The following is a 5,576-nucleotide window of genomic DNA, read 5'->3' on the forward strand; positions in this document are numbered from 1 at the left end:
TCTCTGACCCTCTTTGAAAGAGCTGAAGTCGGTTTACCATCCCATTTGTTCATGTTCTCCCCATATGTGTCACGCAGAAGTATCCACAGTGATGCACGTGATTGCTGATGTCTAGGTGGAATTTGTCTCCTCCTGAGCTGGAATTGCCTTGCAGGAGGTGGGCGTCTGTTCCTGACTGCAGAAACATGCACCCATTCAGATGATGCAGGAATGGTATCCTTGACCAGATTGGAAATTGAGGTTTTAAGGACCTCCTTCATTTCTTTCATAGTGTTCTCAAAACCATCTTTCATGCCCTTTATTTCAGAAGTCATAGTTTGTATGGCAGAGATTAGGCCAGAATGTGACAAGCTGTCCTCTATCTGCCTGAGCTGGTCAGTGAATTCACCAACAGTGAAAGATCTTCCATTATCACTCCTTGCTAGGAATTTACTAGCCACGATGTTAGCATAGGATGAAGGAGCAAGCTTAATCAGCTTCTTCATGAGACCTGTTCCCAAAGGAATATCGTCAGGCTCATGAGTGCCATGATCTCCATAAAGCACTTCCTTCACAGCAAACTCCTTCAGAAGCTTAATTCCCTGCTCAATGGTGTTCCACTTCTTGGCAGCCCATGGCAAATCATCTCAGGAAGGATATCTCATAGCCACAGCCAACAAAAGGCGTGTCCACAAGCTAACCCTACCAAGAGGACTTGCCAGGTATTTGTCCACTCCACTCTCCTTAGTGAGTGGTCCCGGCTGCTTGGCAGACTTGTCTCCTACCTGCAGAGCATTAGCACCAATGGCACGGCATCTCACTAGCCAGCTTAGGATTGGTTCACCTGATTCCCTTGCATATTCCTTACTAACTTCCCTGACTTCTCTGAGAGGATCATTGGAGTCCTGGATATCATCTTCCTCCTCTTCCCCCTGTTGATCTGGTTGTCCCTGGCCTAGAAACAGAACCTTCCTCATAGCACTCTTAAACTCATTGGAACCATCCTCTCTCTTGGCAGCCAACCTCACAGCACTCTTCTCATTTGAGAATTGTTGTCTCAGCTCATTTGCGAGGTCTCGCAGACTGACTATCTCCTCTTCCTCCTCTTTCTGATCACCAGAAGTCCCCTCCCTTACATCCTCCTGTGAACCACACTTTGTATTAGCTTTTGCCTTAGCAGGTGCCAGAAGGGCCTGAAGAGCAACAGACTTTGACATGTCTGCTGGAGGGTTTGAATCATTAGGGGTCTGTCGTGGAACACAGTTTTGCGGCAGAATTTATGGGGGAAATACGCGAGGCGTTGACTATTTTATCAGTGATTTATTGCAAAGAATGCGAATTCCCTCTTCCCGAAACTACACCACCACTGTGAATTCTTTTGATTGAGATCAAAGTAACATTTCCGAAAATGGCAAATTAAAGAGTCTACGATGTTTAAAGAGAGTTCTTTTGAGTCTCTGGTTCGAGTTAATAGTTCGTCAGCTACTCACAGTCTGTAGCTTGGTAGGGAGTCCCTTTCTCCCGATGAGGGTCCAGGCATGCAGGCTTTAGCCTCTGCGACTCGGGGTCCGCCCGAGGCGAGGCTAGATCGGCGATCGGCAAGCAGTTTGTTGTTGTTAGAAGTCCGGGAAAAAAACCAGAAAGGCTGGAAAAACCCAGAAGGGCAAGAGCGCAAGGGCCTCGATCCTGGCCTGTCCACCATTTTTATAATGTTCCAAAATAGGACTAGCCCACAATTCAGACCACCTTTACGTTGTTCACATACATTGGTAAAAAACAGTAAGCAATTTATATAATTGGATAATATTACTTAAACAATATAAAGACCACTCCTCAGGCCAGCCCACCTGCAGGTGTTGGGCAGGCCTAAGAAAGTCGTTTCTACTTAACCAAAACAATACCCTGTTGTCTGGAAAGCAAGGCCAAGTAAAAGGGAAACATGGCCAGTGTTTACCTTTCACTTACCCTAGGGAGAAATCTTCCCATGGGACTGAAAGATTGTTTTGGTTTTTCGATGCTTCTGCTTGAATGTGAGGCACCAGAAACTACACAATGTGGCAAAAGCTTAGAGAGCCTTTGCTACTCTCCATGACATACTCCACCCCCTGGCTCACATTAAGCCAAGAATCGAAAAAGCAAAAATGAAATACAACTTACATTTAACCCTTAACATAACTAATACATAAGCATAACTCTAATTTAAACTAACTTAATACTTATGCCCACCCCCCTGAATAAACAAAACTTTATTGAATATTTACAAAGCAGAAAACCTGGTATATGCAAAAGCAGTTCTTTTAATATGAAGCCACTCAGCTAATCTCCACCATTCTCCTTTGTCCTCATCCACTATGTTGATCTTTGCCAAGAAATCAGCTTGATTATTCCAGGTGGTAGCTGGTGTTTGCTTTTTGGAATGCCCTTCTACCCAACCAACTTTGAGGGGTCTGGATCGGCCAATCTCTAATAGCCTTTTCCAGTCTTCGACTCTCCAGATTTCCGCACCTGATACCTTCCACTGATTCACTTCCCACTGGCAAATCCACTCAGTGGCGCCTTTGAACGTGGAATAAGAATCAGTGTAAATAGTTGTTGCTCCCTTCTCGGCTGCTAGCATGAGAGCACGCAACTCCCCTACCTGTGCACTGCCATCACCTTCTTCAGTGATGGTCTGACCTGTAGCAATCTCCAAGGCAGCGGCTTTGTAGTGCCACTTCGCCCCTACCCTCCGAGAGGATGCATCTGTGAACCACACTCCCGATTTGTCGGAGTCTGCAGTCATCTCAGGGGCTACCTGAATAGGAGAAGGCTTATATGGCTGACTAAGAAGAGCTTTATCAGGATTTATGGGTTGCTGAAGTTTGGATACCTTTGTAGGCCCCTCTTTCAGCGGCATCAGCTGTGAAATTCCCTCTAAGTAGGCATACCACTTTCTAACAGTAACCTTTTGGGCAATTCCTTCTGGTGGAGGAGTTCCTTTAAGGATCGCTTTTAGCAGAGGAAATGGGCCTTGCACCACAACATCCTGTGCAGTACGAAGCTTTTCTGCTTCCTTAACAGCTCGAGTTAGGGAAAGAAGTCCCTTTTCCCAATCCGAGTACCGAATTTCGGCCTCTTTGAATGCTATTGAGGAAAACATGAGAGCTCTACTAGGACCATTGGGTCCTCTCTGGAAAATTCCACAGTATGAGGCATTCGCGGAGAAACCCCATTCAGCCCTCAGGGCATCTTTTGGGTGTAAGGGCCCCAACTTCTGATATGCCTTTAGTTCGTCCTTGAGAAACCTCAGGCTATCAGAATGTTCTGGAGTCCAATCCCAATGCTTGTTCTTCTTAAGCAAATCATACAGAGGACGGGCAATTACTGAGAAACCTGGAATGTGTTTCCTCCAGTAACCCAGAGTACCCAACAACTGTTGTAACTCTTTTCTATTTTGGGGTATTTGGCCCTTTTCAATGCTCTGAAGAGTGTCATCTGGTACAGACACTGCACCTGCTATCCACCATGATCCCAGGAATTTTACCTCTTGACTCGGACCTTGACACTTTTCCTTTGGAATGGTCAAACCCTGGTTAGTCAACAGTTCTCGGATATTCTCAGCCACTGCACCAACTTGCTCCTTGTCATTCCCTCCCACCAAGATATCATCAATGTAATGGTACATCTTAACATCCTTAGGAAGTTGAACAGTGTCAAGCAAAGCTGCAAGTGCATTGTGTGCAATGGTTGCGCTGTGTTTGTACCCTTGTGGAAGACTGTTGAATGTGTACTGAATACCTTGCCAGGTAAAAGCAAACTGCGGTTTGTCCTCTTCTCTCAACGGCACCATGAAGAACATGTCCTTCACGTCTAGAGTCGCCATCCAGGTGTGAGAAGCCGCTTGGATTGCTGTCACTGTGGATGAAAGACTAGGAACTGCTGCAGTAAGAGGAGGAGTGTTACTATTTAGCTTCCGGAAATCTACCGTCAATCTCCATCGGCCATTCGATTTTCGGACTGGCCAAACAGGTGAATTGTAAGGAGAATGAGTTCTAGTGATAATCTGTCTCTTCTCAAGATCAGCTATCACTTCAGTGATACCTTGCTTAGCTGCAGCTGGCAATGGATACTGTGCAACACAGGTAATGTGTGACTTTGGCAATGGAGGAGCTGTTTGCAATAAACGAACGCAAGCACGGACTAACCTTTGCCTCTTATTCCTCACATCATAAGCACCAAAGCTCCATAATGTTCCGTCAGGAAGATGCCATCTTCTACCTGCTAGAACATCAAATCCAAGGATATTATGTTTACACGAGCCCAATGCTAACTCTACCAGGGTACCTCTTTTCTCCCCAGGTAGCCACAGCTGTGCTTTGGCTAAATAGCATGTTTCAGGTTGTCCTGTAACACCTGTTATGTTTACCTTTCTCCAGGACGGCAATATTCTCAGATGCTTTGCTAGTTGTGCATTTAGCACTGTAATTTGTGCACCTGTATCTATTAGGTATTTGACAGCAGCTCTAGTTGGTCCAGTAGGAATCATGATATAGGGTTCAGGTTTTTCAGACCATCGACATTCAGAAACAGAGCGATGAGTGTGGCCTGAATCATTCACCGCCACACCTAGTTTTTTGATTTGTTCTTATCTCCTCCCCGATCAGGAGAACCTGACTTGGTAGGAGACGTGTTTGCAGAGCCTTTCTTACGGTTCTGCTTCACCTTTCCGTCACCATTTCCTTTCAGATGTTCTAATATCCTTTTAATATCAGATATGGACTTACTCATAGCACTGAGCTCAGTCTTCGCAGGATCACGCTCTGCCTGTTTCCTCTGAAACACATCACGAGGTTTCACTGCATATTTCTGCTCCTGCAGTGGGATTACACCCCTACCTTGAGAGTTCGGTACCCAGATTACTCCAGATTCAGAGCGACGATTAAGCTCAGGGCTCCCCCTGGGACTTGATCGTGGGCTCGACCTTGGACTCTCATTAGGGTTACTAAATGTCCAGGCATGTCGCACTGCTCGGTGTTTTCCTCGTGATGCAGAGCTGCTCCTGCCTCCAGACTGCTTTTCCTTCTGAAAGACAGATTCTGGCACAGATAAAGGATCATGATAACCCATTTCTCTCCCTAGAGTGGCTAGTTCTGTAAGCACTTCCCTCCACGTAGGATGATGTACTACACTTTGTGAACTTTGCCCTTCATTCTGTTGTATTGCATCCTCGATTTGTCTCCTTATCCTAATACCTTCAGCTTTTATGAAGCCAGGCATACCCCTTATCAGGGGTCCAAGCCTCTGTGGCTCTACTGGAGCATCCATTGCATGTGCATATAACCCCTTATGATTCACAGCTTGGATACAGGCAACCACAGTAAATGCTTCATTTAACTCAACAGGGGATCTGATCCAAAACTCTGTAGGATCACCCCTGTCTAAAGCCTCATAAGCACTAGCCCAGTGAAAGATCCTAGCACTCAATGCAAGGTTTCCCTCAGGACCATCCCCAAGAAATACCTCAGGTCTCCAGTTAGTTCTCCCCACCTCTTCACGAGATAAGATAATCCTTTCCGCCCCCTTTTGCACCACGCGATACACATACTCAATTATAGATT

This window comes from Pogoniulus pusillus, chromosome W, assembly GCF_015220805.1.
Source record: "Pogoniulus pusillus isolate bPogPus1 chromosome W, bPogPus1.pri, whole genome shotgun sequence".
Classification (NCBI taxonomy): Eukaryota; Metazoa; Chordata; class Aves; order Piciformes; family Lybiidae; genus Pogoniulus; species Pogoniulus pusillus.